The following is a 24222-nucleotide window of genomic DNA, read 5'->3' on the forward strand; positions in this document are numbered from 1 at the left end:
AGTGCAACACGCAGCAAGAGGATACACAAATACGTTATTGGCTGCACTACTTATTTTTAACTACATCATTACGCACTTTTCTCTCAATCTCTTCCATAATTTATCACTTTACTGTGTTAGCACTTGTAACAACACTTGAACTTCCATAATAACAATGCCTCTCACATGCAGTGTTACCCACAACACAACATAAGAGTTCCGTGTCCCGTGCTCGACTCTGCAAACGCGCTACCCGCAAAGACACTCCGCCGCTAAGCCAGTGATATGACAATACACTTACACCATGTCTTCTTGTCGTTATGATATACACACTGACTCAGATCGATTGCTCGTGGAGTCTGAACTGCAGTGCCACGCTAATGAACCTGCACAGCCTTTGGAGCAATAATGGAACTATTTATAATTTCATAGTGTAGTTTTTCCCCCGGCATGTGTGTAATTGTTAGAAAAAACTCATAAGCAAGTGTTACAGATAGTGTTATTTGTGACAGCTTCTGAAGAGGAGATGGAGCTCCAGCTTGGCAAGAAGATGCTGGCAGGGAGGCAGTGGTCCCTGATGATCTCATGGATCTGGTAGTGAATGGCAGGAGGACGGTAAGGGGGATGACTTTGGTAACTATATTTATTACATGTGTGTGTTGTAAATCAGTGTTCTCCACTGCTGGTAAGTGTGTTTATTGTGTCTCTCTCTTCACAGTTAGTCCATCACACCGCACTGCGGTACGGGTATCCAGGCAGGTGTAAGGGCAACGCACACCTGTGCTGTCACCACTAGCCACTATGTGAACTGCGGCCGTAGCTGCCGCCAGTGCTACCATCCTCACCCCCACGGCCACCCCTGGCGCTGTGGCGCTCCCGCCATCACAGTGGGCATTGCGCTGTTCTGGTGTCCATGAATGTCACCTACCATATCGCAAATGGTCGCCAGTGCCCTGCCGTCTCCATCGCAGCCCGATTCGCCTCACCCACCACTGCAGCAGCAGCTGAGCACCTCCCGGTTGGGTCTTACAACCCATCACTACTCATAGTGTATCACTGATTGGCCGCAGTTCCCTCTCCTGTCCTAATAGTGATCTGCACCTTTTTAGTAAAGCCATGCCAGAGCTAAACTACCTGGCGATTGAGAATGCTTTTTATGAGTGAATCTCATTCTCGTTAATTGGGATCCCAGCAGGGAGTACAAAGACCCAGTAGGGTGTCTGAAATAGTTCGTTCCCCAGTTGGAGAGAAAGCTCACTCACTTTCTTAATCATCAGTATTAGCCCTCCATTAAATGTAGTGCAGTGCTGCGCTGCAAGCTCATGCATCCTCCCAAATAAAGCTTCACTGCAGGTGAGATTAGCATCATCCACATTTGAGGGAGAAACCGAGTGGTATTGCAGAGCATCTTAATTGTTACATGGTTTGCAGATTTCACTTTGAGTGCTATGCAAGACAAGTTTTATGAGATGTGGGTCAGAATCTCAGGTAAAGCACTCAGCTGAGTAGTATACCTCGATATCTGTGCGCATGTCAATGATCCAGTCAATGGAGGGTCCAATTGTATATTGGCTCATGTTTGTATCCTCGATAAACAGAAGCGAGATGATGGTGAAGTAGTCGTATATGGTCGTTGGAGCTGTCTGTTACTCGGAATTCGCAGGTCAGCTTCAGATGCTTGTGAACATACTGTTATTTCATATGGAGAAAATAAGAAGAAAGATAGTTACCATTACTACTGAATCAGGGATACGTCATGCCCCCAACTGAGTAAACACTGGCATAAAAATGAAATTTGCTTAAGGTGTATGAATGCTTTTTCCACAAGTGGCCTTTTAACAAAATATCGAGTTCATTGTTATACCAGGAAACTGGTACGTGTTATAATGCCTATTAAGGAAAACAAATTCTTAAAGTTCAAGAATGCCCACCACCAGGAGTAAAGCCCCTTTGTATTTACGCTGATTTCGAATGCCTCCTCGTTCCTGTGGCATGCTGTGAAGACAACCTTCACTGAAAAACATGTATCATATGTGGCAGTATACCAGGTCATATGTGCATATGACTCAAGTCTTAGCTGCCACAATGCATAAGTTGGGGGTAATTCCACAATTTGGTTGGTCACTGAGCTGGAGAAACTTTCATAGGAGGCTTCACAGCACCAACATTTCCAGGACTGAGTCAAAAGAGAATAATAACTTGTACATGAAGGCTGTTGACTGTCATCTCTGTAGGTAGCCATTAGATTGGAAAGTGGAAACTCCTCATAGCGATCACTGTCATCTAAGAGCGATGTACCGTGGTGCTGTCTATAACACCAGCAACTCGGAGTATCAGTCACCACAACACATACCTGGCTTTTCCCAAAATCTAAGCTCACTTTATCTTGGAGCATTTGGTGAAATTTGGTTCAGAGAATGATTAGGTCAGTGTCTTGCGTGATAGCGTCGAGAAATATATCTCATTCGCCAAATGAATTACGCCTAGAATTACGCTCCGCCTCCTGGACTCGCTACGCTTTTATTCAGGCACCACTCCAGAAACTTTTTGAATCTCTGCCTCAGAACGATATACACATGACCCAAGGTGCATATCCCTACGACGCAAGGTTTCAGCTTGTGACAAGGAAGGGGGTATTCCCACATGAGTATTGTATAGTGAAACTCAATGAAACGAGACTACCTGACTTAGTTACATTCTCCAGTAAACAACTGATGCGATATCAGATGCAGAGTATGAGCATGCTGTGAATGTTGAGATGTTTAACATTCCAAATCTGGGCGAGTATGCATGACTTTATATGGACATGGATGTCAGTTTGCTGGCTGATGCTTTCGAGAAATCCTAGAGTGTGTGCCACATATTCTCTGGACTTTGACTGTAAGTCAGTTGTCTTGGGGTGACACATTCAAGGATCGTCAACATTGAGCTTTTGACTGAAGCTGCGTGGTTCTTTTCTTTGAGTGAAGGATCTGTGGCGGACTTTGCAGATGTGTGCATAGATGTGTCAAAGTGAATAACCCCTGTTTGGGTGAAAGGTTCATCAAATCCCTCGAGCCAGGCTACATCATATACTTAATTGTCAATAACCTGTATGGGCATGCCACACAAAAATCGCTACTGAATGCTGAATTTTGATGGGTGCCTTAAAACGAATGCAGGGAATTAGGTGAAAAATGAATGGTATAGCGGCTGATTCTGGAGTAGGGTATGTTGTGGAGGTAGACTGTACATACCTTAATAATTTATATGACACACAGACCGATTTGGCACTATGTCCAGTGCAGTTAGTTCAATTGCGCGGAATCATCCTCATATTGATGACAATGGTGGCGGACAAGCAGACATATGTCATGCATAACAGAAATCTTTAGCAATACTCGATTTAGAAATAAGCTAATTGCAATTATATATACTGTCTTCATTAAGCAGTCACCTTGTTTGAAGGAGTACGTTGATTTGAATATGAAACACAAGGTATTTGCGAAAAATGATTTCAAAAAGATTTTTATATGTTGATGAATAATGTAATTTTCGGCAAGACAATTGAAAACGTGAGAAAACATCGCGAAATTCTTATTATGTTCTCCTGATGTGGACATTGAGGTATAAGGAAATGTATCATCATACCAAATTTCAAATGGATCACTCTCTTCAACAAGAGCCTAGTTGCTGTTGAGATGTCAAAAGACTGCAGCAGACTTCATGAAATCCGTCTATGTGAGGATGCTGATACTAGACCTATCCAAATTCCACACATACCAATTCCATTACAAGTTTGTCAAACCTCTCTTCACTGATTCTAAATTACTTAATACATATATAGATAGTTTCATGTATTGGGTGAAGAACTGTGATCCATATGAAGTAATGAGGTGCTATGGTGAAGAGTTTGACATGTCTTCATACATGGTCATTGAACCTTATGGTATTGTTCCATAGAACAAGAAGTTTCTCAGTCCAATGAAACAGAGGTGAATGGGTTACCCATTGTGGAGTCTGTGGGCCTGAGATCGAAAATCCATGCATATCACATATTGGAAGGTGCAGAAAACTGGTATTCAGTCTTGAGGGCAAGAGATGTATACTGTGCTGCAACGTAAAACCAGTTTGTCAGCACATGAAAAAATTCGTTTGTGATGACAGGATTGAAACTTGTCCATGTTCACAATACTCACTTGATGAGTGTGGTGCATGAAAGAGAAAGAGAGTGAATGTACATGTGATACAGGCTGTGGATAGTGTATGTGTACAGAGTAGTATAGCTCATTTATCAGAGTGTAAATGTTTTTAGTGTATATATGTATATAAACACACTAAAATATTTATACAGTGTATACACACACACACACACACACACACACACACACACACACACACACACACACACACACATATATATATATATATATATATATATATGTGTGTGTGTGTGTGTGTGTGTGTGTGTGTGTGTGTGTGTGTATGTGTGTGTACAAATCGCTGAAAGTCTCGTCTGCAGGAACAAATGGTGGAGGACAGTGCTCCCACACCGGCAGCAGCAGCAGTTTGGTGGGTAGTATATTCAGTAATACACAATCAGAATTCTCCCTTCATTCAGACGACATCCTTGGTGCTGGGACATAGTAACATCTACAGACTGGTTCTAACAAGATGGGGGCAAGGTACCCACCATGGGATGATGTCTCTCATCAGCCATTGTCACATTAGGACATCTACAGCAGCTGAGGGCCACCGAAAATTCCAGCCATTTTTCTCTTCTGCAGGAGATAGTTTCGAATTCTGTTTGAATAACTGTTCTCATTTTCTCATCTGCACTTAGACAATGCTCTCTTTTCAAACAACAAGAATGCTTATATTATTAACGGTGTTTTTGCAAGCATGCACATACATGATGAAGGCTCACGAAAGCTCCGACAGCAACCAGAGCGACTGTTAACTATTTCTGCGACACTTTACGATATCCGAGAGGTTGACTTGTCTCTTATTTACACAGACATGTGACATCAGTAAAACACTGACTACGTTTTAGCTGTATCTGTGAGGGTGAGCCGCTATGCGAACATAATGCTGAGGATAATCCACTATGCGAACACCTCACTGGACTGCAGGGAATGACACCTGACCGTGTTTTGGCAGCTGATGGCAGCATCGTTGCTTCGTGGGGGCTGCTGATGCATCCCGACTCCTGGGAGCAGCTGTGGTGGTGTTCTGTGCAGTCCATTGAAGATGGGAATGCCGTGTGGTAAGTGATTCGCGATGAAAAGATTTTTAACTGTGTAATTACGTGGGAGTTGTGTTTTATGACGATATTCCTTGCGCAGTTGGAATAAAAAGAAAGGCGATCGACTTATTTAATTCTTACAAGATCTGCATCTTTCCAAACAGCGGAGAGTGATGAGCATGAGAAATGCAATCCCTGCAAACAGATTTGGTTTTACAAATAAACAATACACCTTGAATCCCTTCGTGAAATTCTTCCTTTTCACCGCAGAGATGCCATTTCCAGATAGAGGAGGGGAGGGTGAGTGGAGAGGGGGAGAAGGGGGGAAGGGATTGTGGGAAGGGGGTTAGGGGGCATGGTAGATTTCCTGAAAAATTTTTTAAATAGATGAATGAACTATATTCTATTACCCACCTCGAATTTCCATAAATTATTTAAATGAACTATATTCCACACATTGCCTAAATTGTTTAAACCATATTCTATACACTGCAATCGATTTCTGGAGAAATTCTTTAACTAAATAAATAAACTATATTCCATAAACTGCCTTGAATGCCATAAATTGTTTAAATAAACGGTATTCCACACATTGTGTAAATTGTTTAATCAATATTCGATATACTGCAATCGATTTCCGAACAAATTCCTTAACTAAATAACTAAACAAACAATATTCTGTACGCTGCCATAATTAATTAAATAGTATTCTATACAGTGTCGAAATTGTTTATACAATATTCCATACACTGCAATCGAATTCCCTCCAAATGACTGATCAACTCAGTCTTTTTCCCAGCAGTTTCTAGGAGGGAGTGTGGAAGGTGAGGGGCCTTACCAGAAGGTAGAGGTTAATTAATTGATCAATTTAATTAAGTAGTCAATAAAACTGATGAGAGAGAGAGGCTATTCCCATAACACAGACCTGTCAGAGTACCTGTTGCAGCGATGGGGAGGGGCCGGGTAGGTGGTTTACTGAGGGGTAGAGGTGGGGCGAGGGAGCATGGGAACAATAGGACCTGTCAGTCAAAACGAAGTATTCTTTTATCAGAACATTAGGAAGTATCATTTTAGTAGAACAATAGGCTAATGAGCTCTCAATCAAAAGGAAGGATGCTCTTAGCAGAACAATAGGTTAATGACCTGTCAATCAAAGGAGAACAGGTTGCCCCTTAGTGCACACTTGACCCTGATCTAGGCAACGTGCACTAACAAAATCCACGAAGAAAACTTTGTCCTACTACTGACACCATACGTAGTCTATATAACATCATAAAGGTGGTATGCTGTAGATAAATGGACAAGTTCCCTGACTTCACCTAATGTGCAGCGTCATCATACATTGCTGCAATGAGCAGTTTCATACGAAAGCAGTAAATATCTTGGGGGGGGGGGGGGGGACGAGATGGCTATTACTCGAGAGTTATCTGCGAATTGTTGTAAGGTATAATGAATGCATCATAGTTCATCCCATCCCAAGTCAATAAACCGCGTTTTAATATTCTTTGGCACATTTTCGGTGCCCATCATAACACATCAGTCACTGTCTGCTGATGCTACTATGCCAATATTTTGATACTTTGAGCCACTAGCAGTTACACTATTCACTGAAATGAAAACCAGTAGCAGACTGGGAACAACTGGCATGTTTTTATCCACAGGACCTGTGTCTCTGCGCTACCTCTGAAATGTTGTGGAATGGCGCTTATGTTGGAGCGCAGTATTGACACACACCTTGCTGTCTAGGACCACCACCACTAGTTGGAGGTCACGCAAATCGATGGTTGGAACAGGCTTAGGAGTACAGTACTGACCCACATCTTGGTGAACAGAACAGTCATTAAATGCTCCTTGTCCTGATCCATTGCTACATGATGCCATATGGTCGCAGCAGCTCCAAAAACGTTGGAGACTGCTGTAGGTGCTGACACATTGGAGCTCGATGCTGGTCCTGGCTAGTTGGTGGTAACCCCTGTAGGCTTTGACAGGTTGAAGGCCGCTGAACATGGAGGAAGAACAGTCATATGCAGGACTAAGACCCTAACAAGTAACAACAACAGCAGCAACAACAAAAACAACAATAATAATAATAGTAATAGTAACTACAGACAAAGATGTAATATTCGATACTTAGTTTTTCACTTCTACCTATCTTGAAGGGTGGATCTTATGGACTTCAGCTGGTGCTGATGCTGATGCTTAATGATTCTTCTTCTTCTACTGACTGACTACAAGTGAGAGCCTTATATTCCCTCAAATTGTGATCGTGTGGCCAGATGAAGCAGTTCCTTGGAGAATGCAGTGTTCCCATTGACTCCCGCCATCTTGTTTTTTTCATCTGTGACATCACTACTTTGAGTGCCCCCTGGCGGTGGCTGCATGAATTAGCCACTCTCTGTGGAGGTGCCACGAAAGAACCAACCTCTTTTCCTGCTACTTTCCAAGTAGAAGGGAATTGAGGTGAGGGGGAGGTGAAAGTGGGAGAGGGGAGGAGGAAGTGGGGGAGGGGCAGACGTCAGTAGGTGATGTCATCAGGTGAAGTCATCGGTACAGCGTTGCCACACTTACAACCAGATAGGGGTGGGTTCAGGAGGTCGTCATCTTGAATAAATAAGTCTCTTGCAGCACCTCCAATGGGCTTGTGAGCATATTGGTTGGATACTAGATGGCTGGAAACCTGCGGCCTGGTGAGTCCCGGTTTTAATTGGTAAGAACTGATGGATGGGTGCGAATGTAAAAGAGACTCCATGTAGCCATGCACCCAAGTTGTCAGCAAGGTACTATGCAAGCTGTTGGTTCGTCCACAATAGTGTGGGCTGCGTTCACATGGAATGGTTGGTCTGGGTCCCCTGGTCCAGCTGAACCAATCATTGACTGGAAATGTTTATGTTCGGTTATTTGGAGACTGTTTACAGCCATTCATGGACTTCACGTTGCCAAACAACCATGTCATGTCACCTAGTAACAACTGTTCACGACTAGTTTGAAGAACATCCCGGAGAATTTGAGCGAACGGTTTGACCACGGAAATGGCCCAACGTGAATCTCATTGAACATTTATGGAACGTAATTGTCAGGTCAGTTGGTGCACAACACCCCGCACCTGCAACACTTACGCAGTTATGGAAGTCTGTAGAGCCAACATGGTTCATTGTTTTTGCCGAGGTCTTTCAGGGACTTATAAAGTCAATGCCATATCGAGTTACTACGTTGGGAAAAGTGAGCTTCGACACGATATTAGGACATATCCCATGTCTCTTGTCACTGTTTTAATAAAGCGAAATTTTCGTTCTGTTTTGTGGAAATGCGTCACAGGATTCAGATCTTAGCGAAGGAAGGCGAAAATACTGATGTAGTAATTTGTGAGGGCTAGGAAAGACTGCAGTTCATTATTCTTACTCGGCATAGGAAAATCGTATCAATTCCAACAGTGTAAAATATCTTTGATTCGGCCACGGCTGATGATTTGAAATTGATATCTGTTTCGTGTGCGAGATTACTGTGAGGCACACACCTGCGTTAAATATTATATCTTCGGAGAGCTAAGTTGTAAGTATGCACTATCCGGTCATTGGCCAACATACAGTAGATTGTGAGTAAACAATCGAACACTGCTAGCACGTTCCCTTTAGTTCGAAGCGCATCCTGCGATACAAAAAGCGTTATGCGGTTATTATAAAAGCGGGATTGCAGCCTGCTCGAGCTGATGACAACTACTCCTTAAATTCGCTGTCATTACTTTTATACTCGTATCTGTATGAACATACACAGCCTGAAAACGTCTTAATCTGAGGGTATCACCACAATTTTTCCATTTTACTGTAGCATTCTCGTGTGTTACGGGGGCGCAGCAAATCTCGGAAAACCTCCGTTTACTTTCCCATGTCTCTGACTTTTTTGTCATACTGAAATGAGCATCTCGGGCTTGTACGTCATGCAACTGCATTTTTAAAAATGTTTTCTTCCACTGTTGATTTAAGGTGATTAGTAATGCGGTAGGTTTTTCGATAAACCAATTATTATTTTCCCATCGGCATTTGATGCTGCGAAACGGAGATTGCGGGCAAATGTATATCAGACTGAACGGCTCGGAGTTCTCCAATAAGAAACATAAAACCTTGTCTGTGTTCCCGACATGACCATGGTAACAGTCTTTTACACAAGGTTGCGTGTCAAGTTTCTCCGCTGATAACTCCAAGAGTCTCCCTTTCCAATTTATCTTTCTCTTTAAACGAGGTAGCTCTGGACTTTCGAGGTCACTTGGTGTAGATGGTATATCAGCTGTAGAAAATGCAGTCTTGGTCATGTCTGAAGACGTCTGATCATTTCTCGTTTTTACAGCGTTCATCTGATCTTTTCCTCATTTATTTCTTGTTCAAGAAACAGCAACACAAACGAAGCAAATTTCTCGACTGCTTTTAATTTGACTATTAGGGCAGTATTTATTCACTAAATGCACACTAAGGGTCATCTTAGAATCGGCAGCCCCTTCAATGGAAGGTGATTCAGTACATTGCCCAAAAACGTTCAAAGTTGTTAGATACTAATTTCCTAGAAAAGTTCTGAAACAAATAACGTATTGATACGAAAGAAAATGCACTCCAGATTTTGCACAGAATACGAAGAGGTTTTCCAACGAGCATTCTTTAAGAAGGGGAAATCTATATATACAGGAGAAAATACCCACAAGAATTATTAAACGAGCTTGCAGAATTTAGACACAAATACTACCTCAAAAACTTTATTGAACTTTTAAAACACGAAAATTGATAATTCGAAAGTAACATAGGCAACAACCAAACACAGTCGTAACAAACTTTAGTTAATAAAATTATATCGCTCTTCATCTGCAGAGTCATTGTAGACATATCGCATCGTAAGAGAGGAACTGTCACACTGTTGTCACACCGTAATTAATATTTTTTTCAATATATTTACGTCATTTACAATCTTATTAAAACAGTGACAGGTATAAGACAACTAACTAACCACGTAATATGTACGTCACATCAGTCTAGACGTGACTACAATATAGTCTCTTTTATATAAATGACATACACATCTATACACGTTCTCTCCAAAATTGTTTTTGCAGGTGCTTGACAACGGCGATAAATGCCGAAACAGTCCGTCGTTAATAAAGATTAGTTATTATGAGCAGCTATTTTAGTGCATCTATTCTAATAACCATGAAGTTGTTGGGCGCGTATTATGCTGGTGGCCCTGAAGAAGAAAAATTGCTCGGGTATTCATTCAGAGAATTTTTCCTGCACCTTTTGTCGTTTTATAACGTCAGCTTATGTGCGGTATTTGGTGGCTTTTTTTTGACCTCTGTCTTGCGACAATTGAGTAATTTCAGCAGTAGAGCCTTGACGAAACTGTTAAGCATCTGGTTTCACAATTAATCACTTAAGGTCAATTATGCAATGATGTACTGACAACAAATGTACGTCTAGATTGCTCAATATGAGGAAGTATTTCTACCCATGTCAGAAAATTTCTTCTTGTCTCTTTGAAACCAAGTTTCCCTTCACCTAATGCGTGACCTGTGCTTTATCGTCGTAAGTTAGATTGTGGAATGCTCATGACGGGATCTTATTATCACTTTCTTGCACCGTTCGACTAAGTAGAGATAGAATGTGGTCCTGTGTCCAATAAAAATACCCGCACGCTCCCCATTACTTTGCGAGTGATACATGAGTTACAAAAGAACCAGCGGTAATCAGAAGGGGTAGTAAAATGAAAACGAGACAGATGGGTTCAAATGGCTCTGAGCACTATGGGACTTAACTTCTCAGGTCATCAGTCCCCTAAAACTTAGAACTACTTAAACCTAACTAACCTAAGGACATCACATACATCGATGCCCGAGGCAGGATTCGAATCTGCGACCGTAGCGGTCGCGCGGTTCCAGACTGTAGCGCCTAGAACCGCTCGGCCACCCCCGCCGGTGAGACAGATGGGAAAAAAAGTAAGTCAACAATTCATTTTTTCAAAAGCAATCCCAGCAAATTAATACATTTATTCCACTATGAGACAAGACTGATAGTATTTTCACGAAAAAATTGATAAACCATGATTGTATTCACGCGTGTACCTTTTCGTCCAAAGCAGATCGACGACGAGGAGTGTCTTTCTTCAGGATCCCAAGAATATGATAATCGCTTGGGGAAGATCAAGAGTTCGTGAAGGATGTGTAAGGGCTTCCCATAGAGACTTTTGCAGCGTACTCGAAACAACTGTGGCAACACGTGGGCATGCCGAAAGCGTCAGCCACACAGAAACATAGGGATGAAAGAATGAAGTACGGAAAATCGGATACAGGTGAATGGTGTCGCACGTCCAGCAGAAGATGTTGATACTGAGAAGCGTAACTGATGCCCAGAAAATCTTGCACATAATAAACATCAATGTCTGCATGTCGGAACCAAATGCCACAAATAAGACGATTTTTTGTCTCCAGTTATCAAAATATAAAAGCTTAACTGTTCGATTGCTTGTTGCCCTTCAGTAACCGACGGCTACTTAAAGATTAATTTTATTTGAGGAAATGTGATTAATTTCATATTGAAACCAACGGCTAAGATATATAAAATTTCCGGTTTACAAACTCCTTAGCACGAGCATTTATCTCGAAAGCTAAAATACAATTTCATTTGCTGCATGAATCTCAGATCCAAAGCAAACTTAAAAGGGGGAAAAGCTAGATATGGCTTTTGCATGAGTAACAAAGTGAAGAATAGCAACCCAAGTATCAGAAAGTGCTGCGTCTCTCTCCCACGCGTCGAGCGATGCTCTGTGACCAGAGAACGGTTTCACATTTCCTTGTCAGAACGGTTGCGCAGAGAGCAAAAGGATATTTTGCAGTTGCTTTCTTCGTGGTCCCATTTTTCAGATTACTGTTACGCTGTTACCGTTGGGCGTGAAAAGGAAATGAAACGCGCAATCGACCCTCTTCTGAAAGCTGTAAGCGACTCTTTCTGCGGCCACTGTGTAGCGAAAAATTCGGATTCTCTCTGCTCAGCGCTGTTGCTGCTGTACCTCACAATACCTCCGATACATATGTTGGCAGAATTGTTCGAAGAATGAGGGATTTACAAAGAATAAAAGTAACATAAAAAGACAGAAGTGAGAAAATATACCACACACTGCGCTGCACAAATGGAATACGTTTGTTTGTTTGTTTGACTGAGAGATATTGACATTGCTGGTATCGTCAAACTGATCTGACACATTTTACTAACGTTGATAGAAATAGAATAAAGCCGATAACCGATACGTATCACGATTTTTGTATTGCCTGAAGCGTTTGCCTCTCGAATTTACAACTAGAAGAAAGCTGAGTTATTTTAAATAAGAATTTTCCCAGCAAGTCATGGCAAGTAGACAATATGATTATAATGTAATACCGTGACGAGCGAGAGGAACGTCCAAAGACGGCAAATCCGATTTAAAATTCTGGGCAAATGGAATTAATGACAGCTGTTAGAAGATGATAATTACTCTTGCACGTAATATTTCAGGTTTCCGCCTGCGGATTTTAGTGAGGCACGGCACGTGAAGCCAGCGAAGCGACTGCCGACGTACAAATAACGAGAGAACACATAATGTTCCCTCGAACAATTCGCCACTAATCCTTTCTTTACGACCTTTGAAAAATAAAAAGCCAAAAATTCATACAAAATTATGCTTATGAATTTGAGAGATAATCAAGTCTAATATGTATTTTAAATAAATTCCACATACAAAGGTAAAACAGTACTGTGTTTAAATCAAAATTATATAACATGGAAACAAAGATGCTTAGGTTACAATTTCCAGGGGATAAAACAGCATCTTCATATGACGAGATCAACTGAAGTAAGATTCTTCGCTTGTTTTACATAAGGAGTGAAACTGAAATGCACGTTCATTACATCATTAACATATCTTTATCGATATACAGTTATTTTATGATTTATACTTCCACATACCTTCATGGGGTTTCATAAATATATCTCAAGGAAACGTATATAATGTTGTATGCCACAGCCTTTTAACGTGAGGATGTTGTGGCCAAGATATAATTATGTAAAACAATAATGATTTTTGTTCATGCCAGTTTAGAAAACTGTTGAAAGTAGGGAAATTATCATTGTTCTCAGAAACTAAAAGCAGTCACGTTTGTAGATCACAGTCCGTAAGACAGATCAAAAGTGAAATCATCAAGTAAGTGAAGACGGCTATTTCTGTTAACAAATTTGTTCTCTGATGGTCCATTATTGTTAACATGTCCGCCCCCGGTAGCGAAGTGTTTATTATTAACATACTGTCAAAGAAGTCAATATAAGTAGTTTTGTCTACACCGAACTTTTGGACATTCTTTTGTGTGTATGCAGACGTGTACATTTTTAAGTCTTCCGGTACTTCGCTGCGACACGGAAGTACAATGGTGCAAATCTCTTTTACATATTGAAATTTGCGTTTTTCTGGATTTACGTAAATTATTTGAGACGAATGCCTCGATAGTTCCTTCAACAAAAGCACAGCCGTTTTCTTTCCACATCCATTTGCAGACAGGCAATACTCCCCAGACCTAATACACAAACAGATCTCACATGACATATGCCCCACGCACCTCATCCTCACATCCACCACAAGAACCAACCACAAAGAAGAGTCCCTTGTCACCCCTACTCCATCAGAGGCAAGACCATCTGTGAAACCAGCCATGTTATGTACCAGCTCTGTAGCAACTACTGCACAGCGTTTTACATAGGTTTGAAAACCAACCAGTTGTCAACCAGAATCAATGGCCATTGTCAAACTGTTGCTAAAATCAATGTGGACTACATATTCACACAACATGCTGCAGAGCATAACATGCAAGATTTCAATGGCTGCTTCACCACCCATGCCATATGGATCCTCCCCACCACCACCGGTTTTTCTGAGCAGCACAGACGGGAGCTGACCTTACAACATAATTTCCCTGGCGTAAACCTAAGGTAACTTGCTGTCCCCACAATCCCCACCCAATAGTGTGTGTGTGTGTGTGTGTGTGTGTGTGTGTGTGTGTGTACACCATCTCTTTTTCATTACCCCATCCAATATGTATCAGCTACTTGTGTGCTGCCATCTCACGCCCTAGACTGTGAAATCGTTGCTCAGCCATCTGCCACCTGCCCCCTCTACCGCCGCACGCCTAGCTAGCCCACCCTCCCACGAGCTGCTAGACGCTTCCCCCCACCCTCCTCCCTGCCTCATGCCCCTCTCCATCTCTCACCCCACCGCACCCTGCATCCTCAACTCACCCCAGTTAACTCACTGTGGACCAGGAAAGACCTGGCAATCGAATGAGCACAATGTAGGGAGGTAGGTGTGTGCATGTGAGTGAGTGAGTGAGTGTATGTCTTTGTGTGCATGCTTCTCCTACAGCTTAAAAAAGGAATTTCACTTCGAAAGTTAGCAAAGCTCTGTATCTTTTGTTTGTGTGTCTGTCGATGACGCGGCATTTCTGCCCCTCTGTGAATAGTCTCTTTATTCCTAAATAATTTGTTATTCGCAAACAGAACTTTCCATGCATTATTGTTGATGATATCATCAGTTTGGAAACACAGGCTGTCTTTGCAGAGGTAAGAATATGGGATGATCAAGAGTGATTAAAGAACGTGTTGAAGGAGTGAGAGAGTTTCTCATGTGTAGCCCCTACAAAGCAGTACGGGATTCTAGTCGTGAATTAGCAGTTCCATTGATATCTGCGAAGGGACTTATAAGGAGACCCTTACAGGTATCGTTTGCAGTTGTTAACAGCTGTTAAGTTTACAGACTACAGTTTACGTGCTGTGCCAGCTTTGCAAACGGAATGTTGCCACAAGACGGTGAAGGTTTCATGGATCGTTTTGTCTTCAGTGATGACTCGGTATTTCATCGAAGTGGAAATGTAAAAACACATGAAGTGCGCATATGGGGGTCAGAAAATACCCAAAAGATAGTGCAGTTGCCATATCCCACCAGAAGGTTAGGGGCCTTTCTTTTCCAGTGAAGCAATTGTAAATTTAATTTCTTATCTTGATGCTCTAGAACTACAACTCTTTCCTCAACTGGGAGAAGCTGAATCATAGAGCTTTAATTGGCAGCAAGATGGTGCTGGCGTAGCGCAGTACACAACAGGTAAAACGACTTGGTACCCAACTGCTGGACTGGCTGTAAGGGATCAGACAACAGAGCTTGTTTCGCATGGTCTCGTCATTCACCCGATCTGATGACAAGCGACTTTTACCATTGGGGATACAGTAAGGATCATGTGTGTGTCTACACTAACAGCTTATTTACCCAACCTAATACTCAGTATTGAAGCAGTTCTTGCAACAACTGCTTCAGACACTATGATCAAGGTTTAGGAAGCACCTACCTACCAACTTAATGTGAGCCATTTGACAAAGGTGCTCACACTGAACACTTTTAAGAAAAAAGTGCTTGAGTTGCTCTTTCGTTTGAGGTATTATTTGTAACTCTGTGTTGAGAGTAATAAATGCGACAAAGAAGTAAACCCCGATATTCATATTGAAAAAAGCGGTATATCATGGGACCCAATGTTTAAAGTAAATTGTCTGTTGGTCAAATTATCCAAGTCCATCGAAAACTATTCTGTAACTTAAGCAAAACTTTTCTTGAACATCTAACTGACATCTGACTGACGTGAGTTATCTTTTTTTTTTTTTTTAGTTTGAACTGGAGACACTGACATACTTCGCAGCCAATTTTAGACAAGATAAGATAGATCAGCAGTAGCAGAGAGACGAGCGACATGGCAGCCATCAGCTGCAACAGCCAATTATCCACAACCAGAGATACGAGTATCTCAGGAATGCATATTTAACGGCAGCCAGTTGACTACAACAGAAACATATTTACTACGACTCCGAACGTCGTAGTCATCATTAAATCCAGGTAGACATAATTGAACCACAAAGTATTCATATGCCGTAGGAGATAAAATAACAAAATAAATAAAATTTGCAGTGTGAAACATTGATGACAGACTCAAGTCGTTGGGGTACTGTGTGTCCAGGTGCACTTGGACTCCGCCCAGCATTGAAGTCTGATGTCGTTGCTGAATACAGAGTAATTATAATTTCCCTTGCAGTCCCATGCCGTACAACTTCCGTATATGTATATTTAACTAAATTCATGTTCACTGTAAGAACTTTTGAAGACAGTTTTGGCATTTTACAGCACCTATTTGTGTTAGAGGTCCAACACTAACACTACTGTTTCGTGATTTAACTATTGCGCCACATTAACTTCACAGCATACAGAGCGTATGACATAATAACAAATCTGCACATAACAGAAATACTTACACTGATCTGCCAGAACATTATGACGACCTTCTCAATATCCGGAATGTCCACGTTTAGCAAAGATAACAGCGGCGATGCGTCGTGGCATGGAAGTAGTGAGGCCTTGGTGGGTAGGGGGTTGACACGAGATCTGCACACACAAGCCAATTCCAGTAACTTAGGGGGGGGGGGGGGGGGACGATGAGCTCTGACACTACTGTCAATCACATTCCAGATGTGTAGAATCGGGTTAAGATCTGGTGAGTTGGGGGGACAGCACATCAATTGTAACTCACCACTGTGTTCCTTGAACCACTCCATCGCGCTTCTGGCCTTGTGACATGGCGCATTATCTTGCTGAAAAATGCCACTGCTATCGGCAAGCATGATCATCATGAAGGACTGCATATGGTCTTCAATCAATGTACGACACTCCTCGGCCATTCACTGGACTCATGGATGCCCATGTGGAGGTTTCCCAGAGCATAATGGAGTCGCCGCCAGCTTGTCTCCATCCTGCAGTATAGTTGTCAAGGAGCTGTTTACCCGGAAGACGACGGATGCGCGCTGTCCCACCAGCACGATGAAGAAAGTATCGGATTTATCAGATCACGCAAGGCTCTGCCACGGCACCAACGTCCAGTGCCGATGGTAACATGCCCATTTCAGTCGTCGACGCTGATGTCGTGATGTTAGAATTGGCACATGCATTGGTCGCCGACTGCAGAAGCGCATCGATAGGAGCCATCGGAGCACTGTGTGTCCAGATAAACTTTTATTCCGCCCAGCATTAAAATTTGATGTTAGTTTCACCACGGTTCACTGCCTGTCCTCTTCTAACAGTCTGCCTAGACTACGACGACCGACATCTATTATGAGGGGTGGCGCCTAACCCCACAACGTCTGGACGTTGGTTTTATCTTGGTTTCGCCACGTGCTGAAGACAACTCGCTGCAGCATTCCTAGAACACTCGACAAGTCTTGCAGTTTCCGAAATACTTGTGCCCAGCCTCCAGGCCTTTAAAATCTGCACTAGGTCAAACTCAGATAGACTGCCGGCCTTCCCCGTTCTACACAAGGACAGCACGCTTACTGATACTACATGCACCATGCGTGTTTCTGACTAGCAGTCATTCCTTGCCAGGTGGCCCTGCTATCACCTGGACAGGTATATATTGGTATTAGATCGGCAGTCACAATGTTCAGGCTGCTCATGGTATGAGACATAAAGCATTTTAAAGTCAGGCACGTCAGTAAAGTTTTTTGAAAGATGTAACTGCCATTTAACTGTACAACAGGATTTATTTCACAATCTAGATTGCGACCTTAGGCCATTATCAAATTGTTACCACTGCAACAGATTAGAGCACATTAGTAAATAACCTACACTTTCATAAACTGCATATCGCAGAATATTATTATTATTATTATCATTGGAGATTAATGATCTGTTGTCTGGTTTGAGTGTCTGGATGTGCGCTACTAATTGTTTCGTCTATGGAGAAAGTGTCAAACAGTACAAACACAGAAAGTTGTTGGTCGATGTATGGTGGTCGATTTGCTAGACGGAAGCGAAGTAGTGCATATATCGGATGACAGTAGTTTCGTAGAGCAGAATAAGCTCTAAGATACAAAACAAGTTTGAGTGTAGATATAACAGCCCATTTGAGTTGACAATAAAACCAATGAAGTAGTAGCTTACTACCGACAACTGGCAGAGCTATAAATTTATTCGATGTGACGGTAGTCGTTCATTTTATCATCGTTTTTACGGAGGTTCATAAAGCTTGAGAACGTTTGCTGTAGACCAAGCTTGCGGTACCCTCGAAAGATGGGTTGCTATTCCTATTTCTCCTCCGCGGGTCCTTTCTTTCGGCGCAGCTACGCAGAGATGAGGGGATTCACTTACTATGGATCTCATAATCATCAAGATCATCACACATCTGTGTATGTTCTGTACTGCTGTTCTGGATAATCGCATTCTCAGGGGCTGTCTTATGTCCTGTTTCAAACTCAAACAATTACAGAACCATTTCTCGATCGATAGATCGCTCCACGTCCCCTTCAAGATAATATAAGGGTTGGAATTTAAATAGTGGCAACTATTTATTCACAACCGATAGAAAAGAGTTACATGTTTGCACCTGTTACTGTCCTTCAAAGTAGTCACCAGCGTTGTGTAGAACCCGTTGCCAGCGATTTAGAAGGCGTAGCATACCGTTAGGAGAGCCTGTCGTATTGATGGTGCGTATGGAGCGGTCTACTGCCTGTCGAATCTCTGGAACAGTTCTGAAATGAATGACACGAAGTGGTTCCTTCATCTTCGGAATCAAATCAAAGTCACAAGGTCTTAAGTCTGGGGAGTATGGTGGATGGCACAGTACTTCCCACTCCCATCGAACGAACAGAGCAGCCACAGCTTGCGCTGCATGCGCCTGCGCATTGCGGTGCAAAATGGGGGGCGGGTTGCGCAGAAAGTGGTGCCGCTTTTTTCACAAAGCTGGTCGCAAGTGATGCTCCAAAAACGAACAGTAATACTGTGCATTGACGTTATGCCGTGGAGGAACGTAATGCGTTAAGATAACACCATCACAGTAGTACACGAGAATCACCATAACTTCCACCATACTGGGGCTCTGACGCACTTCCGCGGCGACCAATAATGACGCCATTCGTTGGATTGGCGTTTTAGTATTGGCTCGTACAATGGGGCCATCCAGTGTTACGACAGGGCGTAAGAAAGCCTCTCCTTCGCACTCATAGCGCTCCAAGTGCGCCTGAGCAAGTGCGTCTGCGTTGTAACGCATCCATTTCTGCATCTCCGTCAAGTGATGCCGAACCCATTGCGATGCAATTTTTCGCATGCCCAGGCGTTTCTTTAGGATGCAAGCACAGTCGTATGCGTTAATCCGGTTTCGTGGGCGAGCTCACGAATTGTATGGCGTTGATTACTGTCCACTAACGCGGCAACAACATGCACTACTTCTTCAGAGACGCTAAGACGACCTGTCCGATGCATGTCTGCGACAGTTTGCCGACCTTCGTTGAAGGATTTTACCCAACGTGCCACTGTTCTGTACGGCAATGCCGACTCCTCTCACGCCTCTTGAAGACCTTGATGACGCTGTCGTGCTGTACGACCTCTGGCACATTCGATCTTGATCCAACTCCGTTGTTCCTGTTTTGAAAACATAGTGACACCGTTACGTTAGAGCGCTCGCTCAGAAGTGACTGTTTGACTGTTTCCCTCGATTGTGCGCACGCCGGTGACGTGGGTCGGGCGAGTCTATTTGCTCGGAGGTAAGGTAGGTATGTCAACAACGCGTGCTAACAGCGCAATAGTAGATTCTATTGCATGGTGTCTCCACTGCAGTGTTGCCACTATTTAAGTTCCAACCTACGTATTTGTCATGAAGGGGGCGTGGTACGTTTGTTGCGAGTGCCGTGAAGGCGGTAATTGCGGCGGAGGCAGTGTGTGAAGCAGCACGGACAGCGCAGGTAGGCGGGACAAAGAGCCGGCTGTTCATTCTAAGGCCCGTGTGACTTACAAGTTGGCTGAGCATCTTCCGGACACGAGGCATCTGCACCGCAAAGGGGAGCGGACACATCATTCCTTTGGCTGACCAGGTCTGGAGGCGAGCGGCGGGTCGTTGTTATTCACGGCTCTTCTGGCGGCTCCAGGTTTTTCCATTGATTGTCATCGCACAGCGACTTTGTGTGTTCGGTGAGCTACTTTTAGTTCGCTGCTTCGGTGCACAGAGCACGCAGCATTCGTAACGACTGACCTTTCTCTCCGCTGCAAGTGTGATAGATGTGATTGGTTCTCTTCCTGTGAGTGTTCTGCTCTGCTGCTTCTATATCGGATTCGTTTCAGCCTTGTGTTGTTGTTGTTCTGCATTCCCGTGTCTGACCAGGCGATCTGAAGAGCATGTCGCTCGTATCAAAACATAATAACTTCCAGAGTAAAAATTTCTCGGTGTACATGCCGCGTCAAATCAGGATAAATCTCCGAGCTTTCGACCACTACCTCCATGGTCGTTGTCAGGGCTAAAACTGACTGTCGTGAACTAGCGAGGTTCCCACTTTTATATGAAAATGACGGCTTCTTATTGGCTGGAATACGTCAGCGATATGGCGCGTAGCGAAGTGGTGCCCTCTACTTCCATAGATGTAGTTGCTATCCCGCGTTGCTTGCAGCGCCATCCCTTAAATCAGGAGGTAAAGTGTGAGAAGTTTTTCTCTGCGATTTTTCTTTATCCAGTGCACTCTTCCAAGTGTTGCTGAGTGCATAGCCGTTGTCTCTATTAAAGTTATTATCGCTAAGTCTAATTTCGACTGCTTCCCGGATCACAGAGTCCCAGTAATTCAATGTGTGGGCTATTACTCTGGTTTCTTCAAATAAAATCTTATGCTTGTTAAGCAGGCTATGTTCAGCCACCGCTGATTTTTCCAAATACCTGTACTTCAGGTGGCGTTGGTGCTCGATGCAGCGGTCGGCAACGGTTCTTACAGACTGGCCCACGTAATTCTTGCCGCATTCGCAAGGAATAGTATAAATTCCCGGCACTCTTAAGCCGAGACTATCTTTGACTGGTCTCAACATTTCCTTAATTTTCCTAGGTGGTCGGAAAACTGGTTTTATTCCTTGCCTCTTCAGGACTATGATATCATAAAACAGATGAAGATAGGCCCAAGTGATATCATGGTCAGCCTCGACGTGGTTTCTCTGTTCACCAAAGTACCTGTGGATGACACATTACAACTGTTGTCTGCTCATTTCTCCTCAGAAATTTTGAAGTTGTTCCGGCATACCTTGACGACCACTTATTTTTTATACAGTGGAAATTATTATGAAATGACGGATGGAACAGCCATGGGTTCGCCACTGTCACCAGCAATAGCGAATTTTTTCATGGAGGACTTTGAAGAACGAGCCCTGAACAGTGCTCACCTCCGCCCATCATGCTTCTACAGATACGTCGACGATACTTTTTTAATCTGGCCACACGGCAGCGACACGCTGCAGCAGTTCGTCGAACATCTGAATGGTGTACATCCAAACATAAAATTTACATTGGAGTTAGAGAAGGAAGGGAAGTTACCTTTTTTAGATGTGTTGGTAGAGCGAAAGCCGGATGGACGACTGGGCCATTCTGTGTACAGGAAGCCAACCCATACAGAATTATATCTGCATAGCCCTAGCTTCCATCATCCGTCTCAGAAGAGAGCTATGCTGAATACTTTAGTACACAGAGCCAGGACTATTTCCGACAAGGACCACCTCGGTCCCGAGATCAACCATTTGACGACTGTTTTCAAGAGGAATGGTTATTCTGCCGGTGAAATTAAATCAGTATTGTCCAAGAAAGTAAGACACGATGCCGGCCACATACAAGAAGAGGACCAACACATAGCGCGGCTTCCTTTTTGCGGTGCTACAACGAGCAAGATAGCCAGAGTCCTGAAGAGGCAAGGAATAAAACCAGTTTTCCGACCACCTAGGAAAATTAAGGAAATGTTGAGACCAGTCAAAGATAGTCTCGGCTTAAGAGTGCCGGGAATTTATACTATTCCTTGCGAATGCGGCAAGAATTACGTGGGCCAGTCTGTAAGAACCGTTGCCGACCGCTGCATCGAGCACCAACGCCACCTGAAGTACAGGTATTTGGAAAAATCAGCGGTGGCTGAACATAGCCTGCTTAACAAGCATAAGATTTTATTTGAAGAAACCAGAGTAATAGCCCACACATTGAATTACTGGGACTCTGTGATCCGGGAAGCAGTCGAAATTAGACTTAGCGATAATAACTTTAATAGAGACAACGGCTATGCACTCAGCAACACTTGGAAGAGTGCACTGGATAAAGAAAAATCGCAGAGAAAAACTTCTCACACTTTACCTCCTGATTTAAGGGATGGCGCTGCAAGCAACGCGGGATAGCAACTACATCTATGGAAGTAGAGGGCACCACTTCGCTACGCGCCATATCGCTGACGTATTCCAGCCAATAAGAAGCCGTCATTTGCATATAAAAGTGGGAACCTCGCTAGTTCACGACAATCAGTTTTAGCCCTGACGACGACCATGGAGGTAGTGGTCGAAAGCTCGGAGATTTATCCTGATTTGACGCGGCATGTACACCGAGAAATTTTTACTCAGGAAATACGTCGCGAAAGACTTCGTAGCCATAATAACTTCCATTTGGTAATTATCATAGAGTTGTTATTTGGTGGTGTTTTAAGTTATTAGGATTTGCTAAATTGCTTTAATGTGTCATTATTTAAGACGTTCAAAGCATTTTTTATCTGGTACGTTGTGTACAAAATCGCCAATTTGCCTTCTTTACTTATTTGGAGCCCACAAGTTTATGCGCTTCACCGGGGCAAAACTTGTTGCATATATTTCGGTGGGTTATACTTCCAAGCCCAGATTGTGTTCACGTGAGGTTCATCAGCCAGCCATTCGCGTCTTCCTTGCAACTATGTTTACCGTTCTGCGTGAAGCTTAAGTATTTATCGTTTCCAGCCCTTGGCGTGATTTGAAGCTGTATCTCGTTTGGACGTTGAACTCCTTCACTATCAGGTGTAAGTGTGGTGGCTGCCTTGGCCAGTTGCCTTATTATCTTTTAGTACCTCTTCACAATTTTTTGTCTGCATTGCCAGCGTGTAATCAGATGACTTACGTTTTTTCTCTTTTACTTAAAAATTGCTTCACTGTTCATCAGACTATCATTGTATGCTCGTGCCTTGGGGCTTGCTTGCTTCCACCGGTTGCTTAAGAAAGGAGGGCCATGGTGAGCAACGTGTCAAGCTTGCCCTAAGACGTAAATTCGGGTATCTTCGTCCGGATCACGTTGACCGACGTGTGCTGGTTGCACATCGAGAAGCCTTAACAGTTTTTTTTATTTCCTTTTAATGAAATTTTTAGGTAAGCCTCAATTATTTGTTGTATTTTAGTCAAAGACATTTAATAAAGGTTTGTGGACTGCTTATTTAAAGACTGTTTTCTCAGAACCTTTCCACAGACGCCCATTCCTCCAACGGATCTGCTCGAAAGTCTTGGAGAGTGGTTGGTGGACGTTGATATGATGCAGACCGAAGCAAGCAAGCCACGCCATGCGTGAAGTATCTACTGCCTTCAACAAAAGTGCTCAGAGCCATTTGAACCATTTTGAACCTATCTGATTCACCCGTGCAATTTCATGAACAGGTGTTGGAGTGGTTAACATAATCCCTGCTCACACTATTAGTGATCCTCCTTGATATCGGTCTCTTTCCACAATGCTCGGGTCTCGCAATCGTGCTCCACATTCCTTTCAGATGCGAATCCGTCGAGAAACACTCTCCAAACAATATCGGGACTCATCACTGGCCCACTCTTCGACTGTACAGGTGACATGTTGACCACTTCACTCTAGTCGTTCTCTTATGTGAAGACGCATCAAAAGCATACATACAGCAGGTCGCCGATAATAAAGGCTACTTTGTCGAAGCATTCTCTACAGCGTTTGCCTCGATACAACAACTCCAGTGGATGTTGCGAGGTCCGATGCCTGTTGCCATGCAGTACTAAGGTGGTGCTATCGTGCCCTTACAGCCCAATAATGGTCCTCTCTTCCTCATGTCACATGTGGTGGGCCCTCCGCTGGTCTTCGGGATACAGTCTCGGTCTCTGTAAACTGTAGCTACCTCCGG

This window comes from Schistocerca cancellata, chromosome 2 (assembly GCF_023864275.1).
Source record: "Schistocerca cancellata isolate TAMUIC-IGC-003103 chromosome 2, iqSchCanc2.1, whole genome shotgun sequence".
NCBI lineage: Eukaryota > Metazoa > Arthropoda > Insecta > Orthoptera > Acrididae > Schistocerca > Schistocerca cancellata.